General features: G+C 32.9%; 1 pseudogene; it reads left to right on the top strand.

The window, feature by feature from the left end:
- The first annotated feature begins 229 nt into the window (after positions 1 to 229).
- Positions 230 to 571, top strand: LOC143640140 (eukaryotic translation initiation factor 1 pseudogene; annotated as a pseudogene).
- The last annotated feature ends 20,471 nt before the right edge of the window (positions 572 to 21,042 follow it).

Raw genomic sequence — 21,042 nt, 5'->3', positions numbered from 1 at the left:
ATAAGACTTCTATAAATCAAGAATTAAAATCAAAATTAATAAATGGGATAGATTCAAACTAAAAAGCTTCTTCTCAGCAAAAAAAAAGAATCAGTGGAGTCACTGAGCCACCGTGGAGGACTCAGCAGCCTCCCCCTGGAGACCTCCCCTTCTGCCCCCCCCCCCCGCCACCTTCTCCCGCAGCTGCCTTCCGCAGGCCATTTCCACCAAGGAAAAGGAATTGTATGGTATGTCTGCTATGCAGAACCTCCACTCTTTCTACCCCTTTGCTGATGCAAGTAAGGGTGATGACCTGCTTCCTGCTGGCACTGAGGATTATATCCATATAAGAATTCAACAGAGAAACGGCAGGAAAACACTTACCACTGTCCAAGGGATCGCTGATGATTAAGATAAAAAGAAACTAATAAAGGCGTATAAAAAGAAATTTGCCTGCAATGGTACTGTAATTGAGCATCCAGAATATGGAGAAGTCATTCAGCTACAGGGTGACCAGTGCAAGAACCTATGCCAGTTCCTGGTAGAGATTGGACTGGCTAAGGATGATCAGCTGAAGGTTCATGGTTTTTAAGTGCTTGTGGCTCACTGAAGCTTAAGTGAGGATTTCCTTGCAATGAGTAGAATTTTAAGTTTTAAAACCTCACAGCTTGTATAATGTAACCATTTGGGGTCCACTTTAAACTTGAACTAGTGTAACTCCTTCATGTAATAAGCTGAAAAGAGCCATGCTGTCTAGTCTTGAAGGTCCTCATTTAAACAGAGGTCAAGCAGTAGGTGCCTGGCAGTGTCCACCCTGAAACAAAGCAATAACATGATGTCTCAGTAAAGCCCAGAGCTCCAAGATCAGATGGCTGTGTCGGACCAGAAGCTTCTCAACTCTCCCTCAGCTGAGGCCCCTGCCCTAAGAGTGTCATGACCTGTTCAGGAGGAACGGGGTAAGGCAGCTGTACCACTAGAAGGGGGCCTTTTGTATTTTTTTTGCGGGGGTTGTTTCATTTTGTTTTTAAAAAAGAATCCCTGGTGTATAACCTGACCAGGTGGGCAGAACTCAGGGGCCACCTTCCTTCCAGTGAGGTGATGTGACATCTGGCTTGCCACTAAGGTCTTCTTTTTGACTAGACGTATGCTAGCTAAGGGGTGTCCAAAACAACAGAATATGAGGTCAGCTTAATATCAGTTAAACTTTAGACAAGGGAACAAATTCCAAACTGATGTTATCAGTCCTGTAGCTAGCTGTAGAGCTTGCAACTCACTAGCAACAGCTGCCCAGTGCCATGTGAAGTGATAAACTGTTTTTTGGTTTTCTTTTCTCCTTCCACTTTTAATGTTAAGTAATGTATTTAAACCCTTATTTAAATAAAACTTGTTTCAGAAATAAAAAAAGAAACAATCAGTGAGGTGAATAGAGAGCCTATATTTTGAAAGCAAATTTTTAGCATGTGCACATTAGGTAGAGCACCAATCTCTAGGGAATATAAAAACTCAAAAAGCTTAACACCAAAAAACAAATATCCCAATCAATAAATGAGCAAAGGGACTAAACAGACACTTCTCAGAAAGTGATATATATATATAATCAATCAACCAATATATAATAAAATGTTTAACATCTCTATCAATTAGAGAAATTCAAGTCAAAAATACTATAAGATTTCATCTCACTCCAATCAGAAATGCAGCTATTAATATTACAAACAACAAAAAGTGTTGGCAAGGATGTAGGGGAAAAAGCACACTCATACATTGCTGGTGGGACTGCAAAATGGTGGAGACAATATGGAAAGCAGTATGGAAATTTCATGGAAAATTGGAAAATAGAACCACCATTTGACCCAGCTATTCCAGTCCTCAGTCTATACCCAAAGAACTTAAAAACAGCATACTACAAGGACACAGCCACATCAATAGTTATAGCAGAACAATTCACAATAGCTAAACTGTGGAACCAACCTAGATACCCTTCAGTAGATGAATGGATTAAAAAATGTGGAATATATACACAATGGAATATTACTCAGCAATAAAAGCAAATAAGATCATAGCATTTGAAGGTAAATGGATGGAGTTGGAGAATATAATGCTAAGTGAAGTTAGTCAATCCCAGAAAACAATCAGTTGAATGTTTTCTCTGATATAAAGACATTGATTCATAAGGGGGTAGGGAGGGGAGCATGGGAGTATTAGATGAAGTTTAGATAGGGCAATGGGGTGGGTGGGGAAGGGAGGGGGAATGGGGGTAGAAAAGATGGTGGAATGAGATGGACATCATTATCCTAAATACAAGTATAAAGACACGAATGGTGTGAATATACTTTGTATATAATTAGAGATATAAAAAATTGTGCTCTACATGTGTAATATAAATTGTAATTCATTCTGCTGCCATATATAACACATTATAATAAAAAAATTTAAAAAGTAGAAATTTTTTAATTTGCTATTTTTGCAAATTTATATTTTGTTTTTAATTACCATTGTTATTATCTTACCACCTATCTTTAAATGCAATGCTACATTTAGGTTGTGATATTTTGGTTATATTTCTATTAACTTGCTACATATATTTGGCTTTTCTATACATTTTTAATCCTATGAATGTCTGTTTTAGAATATGCATAGTACATATGCATAAAATATTGTTGAGATAACTCAATGAAAATTGCACATAAGCATCCAAGCATATATTTTAAACATTATAAATACTCACTAAAATATAGCTTTAAATAAATTATTGAGCAAAGGCAAATGTAGTGAAAAAATGAAAAAATTGATCCCTTACTATTTTTCATTCATTTACTTTTTTTTATTTGACCTAGAATTTAGAGTACTCATCTCATTTTTATTGGATGAAATATATATAAAATGTATAATGATGAAATTGGGGTAATTATCATTTCTATCTGACCAAATACTGCCATTTTTATGTTTTATAAACCTTCACAATCTTATCACCTAGTTATTTTGAAATGTATACTTGTTGTAGACTGTCATTATGATTTTGTGTTATATAACTTTAGGATTATTCCTAATTCTTTTTTTGTAAACTTTTTTATTAGTGTATGTAGTTTTGCATAATACTTAGGTTCACTTTGAAATAGTCATACATACATGCAGTTCAGTCTACTCATTTCATTCTCTAGTCCCTCTTCTTTCTCTCACCCTGAGATTTCATCTCATTCTACGCTTGCTTATAAGAATAAGGATGACAATAAATGCTAACAAGGATGTCAGATAAAAAGGTACTCCCACCTGTATTTTTGTATTTATTTTTTACCCTCTCAATGTTAACCCTTCCTCCTGTCCTTCCTAGCTTCTAGTGACCCCTGTTCTACTCTATTTATGTTCAATCAGTTTTTAGTTTACAGTGAAACTACGACAATGAACCTATGAGTTTCCAGTGAAACTATGAGTGAAAATATGACATTTGTCTGTCTTTATTTGATATATCTCAAATATATCCTCTAGCTCTATTCATGTTGACCTCATCTTTTTAATAAAGCATATGTATTCAAAAAGTGGATAAACTAGAAATAAAAGAAATAAGAAATTTATAAATGTAAGGCAATTTTAAGTAGATTTTACATAAGTAATATAGGAAATAATATCTACTAACCCCCAAATTTTGAACTTTTTAATATATTCTATCATTCTATTCAACAATTATATCAATATTTGAAGTTTGATATTTAAGAGTCAAAGGATAGAGTAATTAAAGAAAAACATATGTAACAGAATTATAAAAGGAATTAAAGTTTCAATTCTGGGGCCTACTGGTCAATATGAAAAGTTTCTTGAAGTAGATGATTGAGGAATGGAAATTTTAAGAATGGCAAGGCTGGGCTGGGATATGGCTCAAGTGGTAGCGCGCTTGCCTGGCATGTGTGCAGCCCTGGTTCCATCCTCAGCACCACATACAAACAAAGATGTTGTGTCTGCCGAAAACAAAAGAAATAAATATTAAAAAAAATTCTCTCTCTCTCTCTCTCTCTCTCTCTCTCTCTCTCTCTCTCTCTTTCTAAAAAAAAAAAAGAATGGCAAGGCTTTAGAACAATTCAAGTAGTTATGCCATAGTGAAAAAAAGATGATTTTAGTGAGCATAGTTTTTCAATAGTTGGAAATGGCATGTTACAAGATAAAAATAGCAGAACTAATTACTGGGGCAAAAACAGATTTAGAGTTTTAGAGCATGTAGAAATGTAAGAAAATGGCAAGAAATCAGACTCAAGGCAAAGAGCAGGAAAGTCTGAAATTGCCATACAGGATTATAACATAAATATTTATTGTATGTATTATGAAATGCTTGTTATCAATGCATTTTAAAAAATAGTCTTGAACTTGTATCTACTTAAATCAGTGATATGCATAAAAATTTCTCCTATGGACTCTTAATTATAAAGAGTGATTTTAAGTCCTGAATTTTAGACCATTTGTGAAACTCAATTAAATTCCACTAAGCCCAAATGCTAACTACTCTGCCAACTTGTAAAAGAGCACCAACGAACATGTTTTTAAATCACTAATATATCAGTGCTAATATCTCAGTGGCAACCATGCAATAAGAGTTTTAGCATGATTGCATTAATTTACAAGAAAGATATTAGGACAATAATTGGATGAAAGCATTATGCTCATAAATGACACATATAAAAGTAAACATTGTAGAACCATATTACCAAAGGGAATACAAAATGTGACTCTGTAGTTATGATGTTAGAAAAGAAACCTTCTCTTCATATTCTCCATTTTGTTTAGAAAATACAGTATGCTATGCCAACTCTATTATGGAATCAGATCAGTTTATCTGACTAGTTGAGAAATTATGATCATTATTAGATTTATTTTTAGCATCTGTTATCATGTTACTGTATATGCAATATTAAAGACTACCACAGTCTGAGTTCATGTTACATTTGCAAAATGATGCAAGAGAAGAACCAAAGATAATTAAAAGTAACCCCATGACCACAGGGGAGATATCTTATAACAATAAGTGATAACACATATTATAATAACAAAATCATCATCTATTTGAAAAATTGATTTCTTATCTAATAGAGTTTTCAAATACATTTTATACCAAAAGGTGCTACAATATAAGATATTTTCCATAAATGCTAAAAAATATGAGATTTAAAATATGCACTGTAATACATGTCAAGTAGATATCACTATTGGTAATTTGAATTTATTAAGCAATAAATGTGCTGAGGTTCTATTTCATAACATTGCAAAAATATAAAAAAAAATACCTTTGAAAGAATTTTTGAAACTTATGTATTAATATGAATATAACTACTCCAGTTATTTTAAATTGCAGCTATGCAGGAAGATATCATATTTGTTTTATTTACATTGGAATTAATTTTCATGCTGCATATTCATCATATATATTTATAAAATTTAAATTATCATTTAAAATTTATTTGAAATTGGTGTATATTTGGATCATTCATTTGATTGGCAATTTGCTCTCATATAACTGGTGTTGGATATTCAAATCATAGAGTTATATACAGAATAAATTTAGGTGATCATAAAGTGAAAAAAGGGAATTGAATGCTGCCAGTGAAATTGAATGCTGTGGAGTGCTGGCAACTTAGGGACACAGAGTTTCAGATCCTTTGGTGATAGAATTCACCAGACTGCAATTCGCATCTCCACAGAGCATCGAACAGAGGACTGAAGTTTGCACTTAATGGAGATACAACCAGTTCCCTCCCCATCACCAGACACCCCATTGTGAAAATGGGCTGTTGCCATTTTGGAAAATCTACCTCATAGCTCTGGGCAGATCTCACAGACAGCGAGATTAGCTACAGATCAACGGTGATGACTTGGTGAGTGCCCAACAAAGAGCATTCAGCTCATCTCGAGCGTGGGGTGACCAGGGCACCACATGCCCAGAGTGATCCCAGGGCTGTGAAGAGGAGCCCAAGTGACTGTCGCCTGGTGAGCAGGAGAAGTGAGGGGGATAAAGGCCAGGAGCAACCCAAAGAGACCGGGATTGGAGAGGCGACCAGCAGGGGAGGCACCCCACATGGATTGCTTCCTACATCCTGAGGGCCGAGACTCAACCTGGAATGCACAATGCCATCTACTGGTAGAGAAGAAAACAGAACTCTAAGAGTGCATTTTTCTTTTTTTTTTTAATTTTAATTTTAAGTTTTTTCTTTCTTTCACTTTCTTCTTCTTTTCTTTTTACTTTTCTTCCTCCTTCTCTTCCTCTCCCAACCTCCAAAGCGTTACTATTTCAACTACATGTAATACATTAAATGCAAATAGGTGAAGGTTTATATGCTTTTTATTGTCTTCCCAAATACTAAGCTACCCCAAAATACTCCTGTATATTCTCCTGTTAATAAACCCCTTAATTAGAGCTCTCTTCCAAAGTAACTAAGATATATTAACCCCCATATTCTCACATCTTTCCTCTTAAACATAAAGTCCTACGTTCAACCCTCAGTTCTCTATACACCACCAGAATCTGTATGCCTTTTATGAAGCTAATGAATTTACTTTAAAGTACAATTGAACCCAACATCTCTAGACATTATCTCCCATCACAAAGGAGAGACCTTGGAGCTATACAAAAACAACACAAATATATAGGAACAAATAATAACACAGCAGTCACACAGAGCTGGAAAGAAACATGAGCATCATGAAAAAGCAAGGAAAAAAAGGAACACAAACAATGCAGGACAACTCAACAATAGAGGAGTTGTAGCTGCAGCAGAAAAAATGTCAGATAAAGATTTCAAGATATATATACCTCAGTTGATATGGAGTCTCAAGGATGACTTTAGACAGCAAATGCAGACAATGAAAGATCACTTTGACAATAAATTACATAAACAAATCCAAGAAGCAAAAAATCAACTCTACAGGGAGATACAGGTTATACCAAAAAAAAAAAAAAAAAAAAGAAATCTGGAAATGAACGAAATTATAAACCAAATTAAAAACTCAAATGAGAGTATCACCAGTAGAGTAAACCAATTAGAAGTCAGAAAATCAGACAACGAAGACAAAATATATCATCTCAAAAAGAGCCTAAACAACACAGAAAAGCTGATAAGAAACCACAAGGAGAACATCCAAGAAATCCGGGATACCATAAAAAGACCAAATTTAAGAGTTACTGGGATAGAGGAAGTTATAGAGGTCCAAACCAAAGGAATTATCAATTCGTTCAATGAAATAATTTTAGAAAACTTTCCAGACATGAAGAATGAAAAGGAAATCCAAATCCTAGACACCTACAGGACACCAAATGTACAAAACCACAAAAGACCCACACCAAGACATATTATATTGAAAATGTCCAACATGCAGAACAAGCATAGAATTTTAAAAGCTATAAGAGAAAGGAGGCAGATTACATTTAGGGGTAAACCAATTAGGTTAATGGGTGATTTTTCATCACAGATACTGAAAGATAGAAGATCCTGGAGCAACATGTTTCAAATGCTGAAAGATAATGGGTTCCAACCAAGAATCTTGTATCCAGCAAAATTAAGCTTCAGGTTTGACAATAAATAATAAAACATGATAAACAAAAGTTAAAAGAGTTCACAGCTAGAAAACCAGCTCTGCAAAACATCTTGGGCAAAACATTACATGAAGAGGAAATGAAAAACAATAACGAAAATCAACAGTGGGAAGTAGTACAGTAAGGAGGAAAAACTAATCAAAGAGGAAAAACGAATCAAGTTAAATAACAAAAATAAACAAACATGGCTGGAATTATAAATCATATCTCAATAGTAATCCTAAATTTTAATGGCTTAAACTCACTAATCAAAAGAAATAGGCTAGTAGACTGGATTAAAAAAAAAAAAGATCCAACAATATGCTGCCTACAGGAGACTCACCTGATAGGAAAAGACATACATAGACTGAAGGTGAAAGGTTGCGTAAAATCATACCACTTACATGGACCTCGGAAGCAAGCAGGGGTGTCCAAACTCATATCAAATAAAATAGACTTCAAGCCAAAGTTAATAAAAAGATAAAGAAGGACACTACATACTGCTAAAGGGAACCATCCAACAACAGGACATAACAAACATTAATATATATGCCCCAAACAATTTTGCAGCTATGTTCATCAAACAAACCCTCTCAAGTCCAAGAGACAAATAGACCACAACACAATAATCATGGGTGACTTTAACACACCTCTCTCACCACTGGACAGACCTTCCAAACAAAAGTTGAATTAAGAAAGTATAGATCACAATAACACAATTAATAACTTAGACTTAATTGACTCAATTGAATATATCAAACAAAATCAAGCAGAGACACTTTTTTCTCAGCAGCACATGGATCCTTCTAAAAAATAGACCATATATTATTCCATAGGGCAACTCTTAACAAATATAAAGGAGTAGAGATATTACCATGAATTTTATCCGATCATAATGTAATGAAGTTGGAAATCAACGATAAAATAAGAAAGAAAAATTTCTACATCACTTGGAGAATGAACAATATGCTACTGAATGAACAATGGGTTATAGAAGACATCAAAAAGAAAATTAAAAAAATCTTAGAGATAAATGAAAATACAGATACAACACATCAAAATCTATGGGACATTATGAAAGCAGTACTAAAAGGAAAATTCATTGCATGGAGTTCATTCCTCAAAAAAGGAAAAGCCAACAAATAAATGATTTCACACTTCATCTCAAAGCCCTATAAAAAAGAGCAAATCAGCAGTAGAAGGCAAAAATAACTAAAATCAGAGCTGAAATCAATGAAATTGAAATAAAAGAAATAATTAAAGAAATTGACAATACTAAAAGTTGTTTCTTTGAAAACATAAATAAGATTGACAGACCCTTAGCCAATCTAATGAGAAGAAGAAGAGAGAGACCCAAATCCTAGCAAACAGGATGAAAAATGTAATATTACAACAGACACTACAGAAGATAATTAGAAATAATTTTGAAACCTATACTGCAATAAAATAGAAGATAGTGAAGGCATCAGTAAATTCCTTAAGAAATATGATCTAACCAGATTGAATCAGGAAGATATACACAACTTAAATAGACTAATAACATGTGAGTAAATAGAAGAAGCAATCAAATGATTACCAACCAAGAAAAGCCCAGGACCGGTCGGATATACAGCAGAGTTTTACGAGACCTTTGAAGAAGAACTAATACCAATACTCTTCAATCTATTTCAGGAAATAGAAAAAGAAGGAGTACTTCCAATTCATTCTATAAGGCCAATATCACCCTGATTCCAAAATCAGAAAAAGACACTTCAAAGAAAGAAAATTTCAGACAGATATCTCAAATGAATAGAGATGCAAAAATCCTCAATAAAATTCTGGCAAATCAAATACAAAAACACATCATAAAGATCATTCACCATGATCAAGTAGGTTTCATTCCTGGGATGCAAGGCTGGTTCAACATAAGGAAATAAATAAATGCAATTCACCAGATCAATAGACTTAAAGATAAGAACCATATGATCATCTCGATAGATGCAGAAAAAGCATTCAACAAAATATAGCACCCCTGTATGTTTAAAACTCTAGAAAAAGTAGGGGTAACAGGAACTACCCTCAACATTGTAAAAGCTATCTACACTAAGCCTCAGGCCAGCATCATTCTAAACAGAGAAAAATTGAAGGCATTACCTCTAAAATCTGGAACAAGACAGGAATGCCCTCTCTCACCACTTCTATTCAACATAGTTTTTGAAACACTAGGCAGAGCAATTATACAGATGAAAGAAATTAAAGGCATAAATATAGGATAAGAAGAACTTAAACTAGCACTATTTGCTGATGATATGATCCCATACCTAGCAACCCCAAAAAGTTCAACCAAGAAACTTCTAAAACTAATAAATGAATTCAGCAAAGTGGCAGGATACAAAATCAACACCCATAAATCAAAGGTATTCTTGTATATCAGCGAGAAATCCTCTGAAATGGAAATGAGAAAAACTACCCCATTCACAATATCCTCCCAAAAAAAAATACTTGGGTATCAACTTAACAAAAGAGGTGAAAGATCTATACAATGAAAACTATAGAACCCTAAAGAGAGAAATAGAAGAAGACCTTAGAAGATGGAAAGATATACCTTGCTCATGCATAGGCAGAATTAATATTATTAAAATGGCGATGTTACCAAAAGCCCTCTGCAGATTCAACATGATTCTGATCCAAATCCCAACAACATTCCTCACAGAAATAGAAAAAACAATTATGAAATTCATCTGGAAAAATAAGAGACCCAGAATAGCTAAAGCAATTCTAAGCAGGAAGAGTGAAAGAGGTGGTATTGCTATACCAGATCTTAAACTATACTACAGAGCAATAATAACAAAAACAGCATGGTACTGGCACCAAAATAGGCTGGTAGACCAATGGTACAGAATAGAGGACGCAGACACCAACCCACAAAATTACAACTACCTTATATTAGACATAGGTGCTAAAAGCATGCAATGGAGAAAGGATAGCATCTTCAACAAATGGTGCTGGGAGAACTGGAAATCCATATGCATCAAAATGAAATGGAATCCCTATCCCTCACCATGCACAAAAGTTAACTCAAAATGGATCAAGGATCTAGGAATCAAACCAGAGACTCTGCGTCTAATAGAAGAAAAAGTAGGCCCTAATCTCCATCACGTGGGGTTAGGCCCCAAGTTCCTTAATAAGACGCTATAGCACAAAAATTAAAACCAAGAATCAACAAATGGGACGAATTCAAACTAAAAACTTCTTTCTCAGCAAGAGAAATAATATGTGAAGTGAATAGGGAGCCTACATCCTGGAAACAAATTTTTACCCCTCACACATCAGATAGAGCTCTAATCTCTAGGGTATACAAAGAACTCAAAAAGTTAAACAACAAAAAAACAAATAACCCAATCAACAAATGGGTCAAGGACCTAAACAGACACTTCTCAGAAGAGGATATACAATCAATCAACAAATACACGAAAAAATGCTCACCATTACTAGCAATCAGAGCAATGCAAATTACAACTTCTCTAAGATACCATCTCACTCCAATAAGAATGGCAGCCATTATGAAGTCAAACAACAACAAGTGCTGGCGAGGATGGGCGGAGAAAGGTACACTCATACATTGCTGGTGGGACTGTAAATTGGTGCAACTAATTTGGCAAACAGTATGGTGATTCCTTGGAAAGCTGGGAATGGAACCACCACTTGATCCAGCTATTCCCCTTCTCAGACTATACTCAAAAGATCTAAAAAGAGCATACTACAGGGACACAGCCACATCAAAGTTTATAGCAGCACAATTCACAATAGCTAGACTGTGGAGCCAACCTAAATGCCCTTCAATGGATGAATGGATTAAAAAAATGTGGCATTTATACACAATGGAATATTACTCAGTACTAAAAAGTAACAGGATCACGGAATTTGCAGGGAAATGGATGGCATTAGAGCAGATTATGCTAAGTGAAGTTAGCCAATCCCCCAAAAATGTCTTCTCTGATATAAGGGAAGTGACACAAAATGGGGTAGGGAGGAAGAGCATGAGAAGAAAATTACTTCTAGATAGCGAAGAGCCATAGGAGCAAATGGGAGGGAGAAAGGTAATTGCATGGAAGCGGGAAGGAGACCCCCTTCATAATATAGAATACAGGTATCATGATGTGAGGGGAAAAAAAAAGAAGTGTGTCACATTAGATTGGGTAGAGAGAAGTAATGGGAGGGGGTGGGGAGAGAAAGGGGGTAAAGGAAGGGCAGCAGAATAAAACAGACATTATTATTGCTGTGAGTATATACATGACTGCATGACCAATGTGATTCTGCAACCTGTACACTCAGAAAAATGGAGAAATTATATCCCATCTGATTCAATTATATATGTCAAGGTCATTGTACTGTCATGTGTAACTAATTAAAACAAAAAATAAAGTGAAAAAAATGAACTGCACAGTGCTTTTGAAATAGTTTCAGTTTAATATCTCATTTTTCAGTTCAACATTATAGAATCATGTAGGTTAAACTTGTTTCAGATCACAAAATTAGTACATATGCATGAATCAGCCTAAAACTATATTGTACCATACTCTACCCAACTCATAGTGTTCTCTGTATTATTTCATATTTCAAAAAGATTTGCTGATTTCTTCAGAAATTTCATTTGTAATAAAAAATGAACTTTTGACACATCCAGAATTAATCTAGGAATGTATCTAAGAGAAAGGATCCAATAATAACAAACAAAATATTAAATAATACTCATTTTAATAATTACATGGATGCATTCATGAAGCTAATCAGCAGTATAACATATTCTCACAAATATATATAATGTCAGAATCAAAAGTAAACCAGTGACCATTGGGGGATATCTTTTAAAAACAAGAGAGGATAGGTAATATAAAAGGAAAAAATTAGAAATAAAATATGTAAATAAATAATACATATTCAATATTTATTTTTAATTAGAAGTAAGCTGTGGGGACAAGTACACGGAGTACTGCATACATGGCCTACATTAAAAAAATAGTCTTGAACTTGAGGCCACTCCCCTCATGCTAGGGATGTGATTGGCAGGCTGCTTACCCTTTAGGCACATCCCTGGGCTTGAGGCCATGTGTTGCAATCCCTGTGCTTGCTTGACAACCCACTTCTCAATTGGTCGCTGCAAGGACAGTTAGCAGAAATTGGACTGGTGGCTACCTGTAATCTGCCTAGATACTGCATGAGTATACCTACATGGTAACTGTGCAATAAAATCAGACCTGCTTCTTGGTCTCCAGAGGTGTTGATTAGCAACTCTGTAGCTACACACTCCTCTACCCTGTTCTGTGGACCTCCTCACTGGATGAGAGACAGCCCATGCAGTAGGTGATATTTTTCTACTTGGAAAAATTAGTCTTACAACTCTCACACATACCAATGGCACATGTATATATGTATATGTATGTATACATATATATATATATATATATATATATATACAACTACTATGTATAACTATAATGCTCTAATAAAAATATATATTACATTTTTATTAGAGCATTATAGTTATACATAGTAGTTGGGTTCATTTTTGATAAAATCATACATGCTTGGAATTCAGTTTTAAGGTCCACCCACATTTTACTCTCCTTCTCACTCTCTCCCTAATCTCCTTTCTCTACTCTAAGGATATTCTTCTGCTTTTTTACTTTTTATTTATATTTGGTACTTTCTACAAATACATAAAGGCAAAATTCCCTGAGGTCTACTTATATATGCATGTAATTTGATTTATTTTGTTAAATTAATTTCATATTTCCTTCCCTTTCCCTTTCCTCTGACCTCCCCCTCAATTGAATTCTTCTATTCCACTGATCTGCCCTATATCTTTATAATATCTGATCCCTTTCCTCCACCTTTTCTCAGGTATTTTGTTCTAACTTCTACATATGAGAGAAAACATTTGACTCTTCATTTTCTGTTTCTGATTATTTCACTTAGCGTGATGTTCTCAATTTTCCATAATTTACCAGAAAATGCCATAATTTCTTCTTTAGGACTGAGTAAACTTTATTGTGAATATGTTCCATATTTTCTTGATCCATTAATCTACTGAATGGATTAATTGATTTCATAATTTGGCTATTCTGAATTGTGCAACTACAAACATTGAAGTGGATAAATGTATCACTATGGTATGGTGATTTTGGTTCTTTTGGATAAGTATCAAGGAGTGGGATTGATGGGTCATAGCATGATTCCATTACAAGTATTTTTTGAGGAATCTCTATTCTGCTTTTCAGAGTGGTTTTACTAATTTACTGTCTCACTAGCAATGGATCAGTGTACCTTTTCCCACACATTCTTGCCAGCATTTATCATTTATAGTTCTGAAAATTGCTATTCTGACTGGAATGAGATGAAATCTTAGTGTAGTTCTGAATTGCATTTTCCTGATTACTAGAGATGTTGAATATTTTTTTTCATTTATTTGTTGGCCTTTTATGTTTCTTCTTTTGAAAAATATCTATTTAGTTCTTTTTCCCTATTACTGATTTTTTGAGTTATTTGTGTATTCTGAATATTAATTCCCTATTAGAGGAGCAACTAGCCTAGTTTCTCTCCCCATTCTATAGATGATCTTAATCATGGCCTTTACTACAGAAACTTTGTAACTTAATGGCATTCCATTTACTGATTCTTGGTTGTATTTCGTGAGCCTTAGGGATCTTGTTGAGGAAGTAGGTGCCAGCATGTATATGATGGAGTGTTAATTTTATGTTTTCTTCCAGAAGTTGCAAGATTTATTGTATAACTTCTTATTCTTTGATCCATTTTTATTTGACTTTTGTGCAGGATGAGAGGGATCAAATTTCTTCCACATGTAGATAATCAGTTTTTCCAACACCATTTTCTAAAGAAGCTATTTTCTCCAACATATATTTTTTGCACCATTATCAAGTATCAGATGACTGTAAGTATGTGGGTTTCTTTCATGTCTTATGATCCATTGGTCTTTTGTCTCATTTGTTGTCAATATGATGCTGCTTTTATTACTATAGCTCTGTATTAGCTTTCTTAAAGAATCTCAATAAGAATAGCCAGAATCTTTTAAGGATTGACAAGCTTGAAAATCCAAAGTGAAAAATTCTGTCATAAAGACACCAGATAAAAGGGAAAATACTAGCCATAGACTGACTGTGAAAGCTGTTTCCTTGTACCTTGATCTGCTGACAATGATGTGGTAGGAAGGTTCAAATCATTCAATGACATATTGTTTCAACCATTTACTTTCCTTGTATGTGAACATTTCTTCTGGGCTTCAGGATCTGGAAGCACTGAATTTCATTTCATATCCATTTTTGTCCTTAATGATATAGATATTTCCTGTTATTTTTCTTTTATCTCTTATTATTTTCATATTCACATTTTCTTCTATTCTGGTATTCAGATTAATCTGTGGAATAATAAATCTGGGATACTCTCCTACTGTGTATTGCTTCTTGGACTTGTGAGATTAGGATATGTCTATATAGAGCTCAACCTCTTACATAGTCTTACTTAGCAATGTAATTGGTTTTGTTTTCTTTCCTTAGGAAATTTAGGGAAAAAAATATGTCTACTAAAGACACACTTGTTTTTATTCTATTCTTATTGTTGATTACATATATTTTTAAAAATATATTTTGTTATTTCTGCAGAGTTTAAGAGACCATGTAAATGTGTACTTACTGAACCCTTTTCATAGAATTTCAAGTTTTGGAATATAATACAATGAGAATACATGATATACAGTATCTATGTAAATAAATTGACCAATGGAAAGTAACTAGAAATTACAAATTTCTTTTTAATAGTAGAAAACGTGAAAAAAGAGAAATAATTTAGAAATTCAACATTGTAAGGACAATAATAATCCTGCAGTAGAAATCAATCTCATGTTAAAATATATTTTATTCAAAACACTTGGTTTTATATTATAGATTACACCCAACATACAATATTGTTAAAATATAATTGTATTGTATATTCTTTTTGAGTTGTAGTAATCAAAATAAGAAAAATTCAGACTGTTACTGACATTTAGATTGCCAAATTCTTCAAGCATTCATTCTCCTAGTTATTTCCATAGGTTAAATTGAAAAGCCTATGCCTTTAAAATTGTAACAAAATATACTTCTAATACTATCATATTTTTTTGATATTTAAAATTCTCAGAAAACGGAATCATTATTCATAATTTAATGAATTATTGTACAGTTTGAATATTCTTTAAATTAAGTATATATATTATGCATTATTAGTTCATGGTGTATATGATAGACACTATTGTTTAATAGGCTACATTATTAAAATTATTATTATCCTAGCACTATTGATTGGTCTTTTATCAAAATAGCAAATGAAGAGAAATGCCAAATATACTCATTAATACTCCATGTAAAAACTGTTGATATAATCTAAAACTATAAATATGTCATATGCTTTAATATTTTTCATAATACATGAATATATGTGATATTAAAAATGTTCTATAACATAATTTTTAAAAAAATCTGCTATATTATAAATCAGGATCAAAGATTTAATAATTCGAAGTGAATCTTCTGTGGGACTGCCACATATATTTTTCTCAATTCCTAATTTTGTGTTATTTCTTTGAAGGAATATACATATTTGAGTTCAAGACCCATACCTACAATAAATTTTGAAGTAAAAAGTTCTACTTAATTTTCTGTAATATTATATTTTACAATTTCAGAATTTGGGCATAATCATTTAAAGATTGAACATAGGAATAAAAATTCCACTATTTATAATAATTCTGAAATTTATTATTATGCTGAGATATATCATTCTCTAAAATATTGGGCTAATGAAATGAATTAGCACTATATGTGTATTTTGTATGTATGTATGAATTTTATACACATAAATTTTAGATTCAATAAAGCTTATGAGTATACATTTTTCTTGGCTCATGAAAATGCTCAGAGAATTTACATGAAAATTTGATTCATCAATATACAAAGTTATTCCTGTTTTACGACCCCTAGGATGCTTAAAAGCAATTCATAATGAATAATACCGTAATGACAATTGGCACTGGGTTTGATTTATAACAATGTTTGGGGAAAAGTTGTCATTCTAAATACTAGAATGTGATTCACAAGCCAAAATAATCACCAGTGTTATATCTTTCAACATCATAATTCTATTTTGTCCTAAAACATCTACACGGAATGTCAGTATCTCTCCAGATGTGAAATTTATTGAACATTCTTTATTCATTGCAAATATGAGTCATTAAAATTATGTTTTTCTATTATATAAAACATTTTATCCCTGAAAAATGAGTAGTACATGATAACTAGAAATAAAAGCATTTTCTGAATCACTTCCATTATATATTTTGTCACTTAACAAATATTACTATTATAAATTTAAGGGGTAAAAACAGTATAAAATGTAGCATATCAACTCTATATTTTAAAAGCAGCTATTTTTCTTTGTGATTCTATAAAGGTTGCCAGATTTTTTTAAAAATTATTTTAGGCATCATTTTATTTCTGTGATAAATTTAATGAAGTATGCATGTATGATTATGTACTTAGATATTCTCCACCTCACCCTTCAGCTATAATGTTCTGTTTCACTCATCCCCAAATATTCATAAATGTAATTAATGAATTCATCCCAAACACTGTGAGTTAAATAATTGTAAATTATTAAATAGTAAATTTAAACTTTAAGTTATTGTTTATTAAACATTCAAATAAATAGATCACTAATAATTTTTTTGTTTTGGGTGTTAGTTTAACTCAATTCACTTTGAGTTGATTCATGATTGAGGATTAAAATACATTTAATTTCAGCCATCTTAATGTGAATAGCCACTTTTACATCATTTATTAAAAAGATTTTTCTTTCTCCATTTTGTGTCAGCAATTTTTTGAAAGCAATTGACTGTGGATGATTTCTGGGAATTTCTGTCTTATTCATTCAGTCAATTTGGTATTATATGTGCCAGTAACACCCAATTTTGATCACTATCACTTTGCAATGTATTTCAAAATCAGATAATGTGATGCATCTAATTGTGTTCTTTTTGGTCATGATAGTTTTCACTAGCCAGGATCTTCCATGGATCCATACAAATCTTAAGACTGAGACTGTTATTCTCTTTTTGTAAACACAATTTTGGAATTTGGGTAAGTCTGTAGATGTCATTGGATAGTATGAACATGGTGCAGCGAATATAACTGCACAATAATATGGGTTATTGAATATAAAGTCACCCATAATGTACAGGTGACAAAAACAAAAAGGAAAATTGAGACTGCATCAAATTAAAATGATCTACACAACAAAGGAGACAATTAACACAGTGAAGAGTCAATTCACAGATTGAAAGAAAATATTTGCAAATTATAAATTAGATAAAGGGTTAATATTCAAAGTATGTAAAAAACTCAAACTACTCAGTAATGATAACAACAATAACAAAGTAACCCTATTATAAAAAAATGGACAAAAGACCAGAGTAAACTTTTCTCAAAAGAAAGCATGTAAATGACTATCTCATATATTTTTAACTGTTCAGTATCATTATCACTAAGGAAATTCAAATTAAAACAAAAATGATCTCTTACCTCACACCTATTAGAATAAGGATTAGCAAAAGTATACAAGTATTACCAAAGATATAGAAAATAACAAACACTTGTACATTTATGTAGGAAAACTAATTAGTACACCCATCTTGAAAAGTGTTGTGAAGTTTCTTCAAAAAACCTAAAAGTTCATATATCACATGGTCCAGAAATTCCATTATAGAATATGTTTACAAAAGAATTGAAATCAATATGCCCAAAACATGTCTTCATTCTCATGTTTGTTGTAGCACTATTCATACTGAGGAATATATGGAATCAAAATATGTGTCCAGAAGAAAAACTGTCAATTGTGACAACATGGATGAATCCAGACCACATTATGTTAAGTAAAATAATTTAGATACAGAAAGATAAATACTTCATGATGTTACTTTTATGAGTGAGCTTAAAAATATCTAAATCATTAGAAGAAGAATATTATGATTTGGATCTGGGATATCCCTCAAAGTTTTTGTGTTCACAGGTGGGGATTTGGATAAGTTGTTGGATCAATAGGGCTCTGATCCACTGATTAATCCATTGATGACTGGGAGGTGAAGCCTAGTTAAATGAAGTAAGTCAGTGGGGGTTTGCACTGGAATGGTTGACATTCTGAACCACCCCTTTGTGTCTGTCTTGCTCTCTTTTTCTCTGCTTCCTGGACGTCATAAGCTGAGAAACTTTGCTTCACCTCACCCTTCTGCTATAATGTTCTGTTTCACTCATCCCCAAAGCAATGGAGCTGACTGACCATGAACAAAATCCTCTGAAACCATGAACCCAAATAAAACTTACCTTCTCAAAGTTGCTCTTGCTAAGTATTTTGGTAACAATGAACACTGATTTTATTAAGGAGAGAAAAGAAAAACTGTGACCTCACTTATTAAAAAAAAAACATAGAAGCAAGAAGATGATGAAATAATACTACCTATTCTCCTACTCAAAGGAGGAAAATGATCACAGGATTGAAAGTCACAATTAATACTTTTATAGAATGAAGAAAATAAATATGATTTAAGCAGAAATTTGAGAAATTGAGACCAGATGAATCACAGTATGTGAAATTCTAAAATTCTAAAATGTTCTTTTTAAAAATTTTGGCAAAATAGATAAGTGCAACCATATGGAAAGAGGTATGGAGATTCCTCAGACAACTTGGAATGGTACCACAATTTGACCCAGCTATTCCGCTTCTCAGTTTATACCCAAAGAACTTAAAATCAGCATATTAGAGTGAAACTGCCACATTTATGTTTATAGCAGTTCAACTCACTAAAGCTAAATTATGGAACCAACCAGGTGACATCCAACAGATGAAGGGATAAAAAGAATGCAGTATTTATATGTGATGGGATATTACACAGCCTTAAACAAGAATGAAATTGTGGCATTTGCCAGTAAAGGGATGGAGTTAGAAAACATGTTAAGTAAAATATGCCAAACCCCCCAAAACAAAGGCCACATATTTTCTCTGATATGCAGATGCTATTTCACAATGGTAGCATGGTCTAGAGGATAATAGAATTACTTCACATTAGATAGAAATGAGTGAAAGGAGGGGAGGGGGAATGGGATAGTAGAATGAATCAGACATTATTACCCTATGTACATATGTAACTTTATGAGCAATGGGATTTTACATTATACATAACCAAAATAATGATGAATTATATTCCATTATATATGATGTACCAAAGTGCATTCTACTGACATGTATAAATAATTAAAACAAATAATAAAAAATTAATGTTACCTTGTGGTTTTCCAAATAGGTAAAGGTGTGCATATATTCTTGAAAACAATGAGGGATAGACGCAAGTGGATTAAGGAGTATAAATATGTTTCATTGGCTCAGAAATGAGTAAAGGTTTCCATTAAGACAAAATTAAGTCAGACTTTCAAGAATGTAATTTTGCATGCATCATTCAGTTAATATAGGTTATGCTTCATTTGCAAACAACTATATATTTAGTAATTTATGATAACAGTTTCCTTTAAAGCCTGAACAACATAACCATCATCAGTTAGCTAGAGTCTATAATCCAACTGAAATATTGCAGAGTGTCATGTGAAGGTAGAGAAAATGGAAAAGAACACATTGAATTACAATAATGACTACCATTCTGATTACAAAATATCAAATATACTCCTATTAGAGAAGTGCCTCCTTTTTCATTATAGTAATTCACCACACCTGAAATAGGAATTGAAAAACATAATCCAAGTGAAGAGTGAGAAATTTTATCAACTTATGCATAGTGATTAAGGGTTATTTTAGTCAAGAAAAGTGAAAGGTCTGAGATTGTACACTATATTAAAGCCACTATCATGGATGCTGTTAAGAGACACAAGACTCCTGGGTCAAAGATAAATAATACGGAATATTATTCACAACAGTAGCAGCAGCCAGAGTCTCAACATTTTGTGTTTGTGAGAGAGTGTTGTGTGTGGACACATGCCAGTATACTGAGCCCCGCTTCTCACATGGTGATATAAAAAAGGCAACATATGCAGGGAGTTCAAGTTCAGATAGGAAGTAAGTATTCTTGCCCTTTGCTTTGTAGGGAGCAAGTATGTCTGTAGAAGCTGTTGCAATATAAGCATCATTGAAATGGTATTCTGAAACAAAGAACGGTCAGTGTTCCACTTCAAGTGACATGCAAAATCATGAGAAACTCAGGGAAAATGTCTTCCCAAAAGTTCTAAGCCAAAAGTCACAATATCTTTTTAGTTTAGGTCAATTATTTTTTCTTTGCTAATACAGATCTAAAATTTTTAATTCATTTTGTGTTTATTTGACTCCTGTTAGAACCATTTACTAATAACCTAGCCAGAGTTGCTATAAAATATTTCCTTTAAATTAATCATTTTATTGATACAAATTTTATACATAGTAAA

This window comes from Callospermophilus lateralis, unplaced genomic scaffold (assembly GCF_048772815.1).
Source record: "Callospermophilus lateralis isolate mCalLat2 unplaced genomic scaffold, mCalLat2.hap1 Scaffold_123, whole genome shotgun sequence".
Taxonomy (NCBI): Eukaryota; Metazoa; Chordata; class Mammalia; order Rodentia; family Sciuridae; genus Callospermophilus; species Callospermophilus lateralis.
Note: the sequence above shows the minus strand (reverse complement) of the source record. Positions and strands in the feature narration are given on the sequence as shown.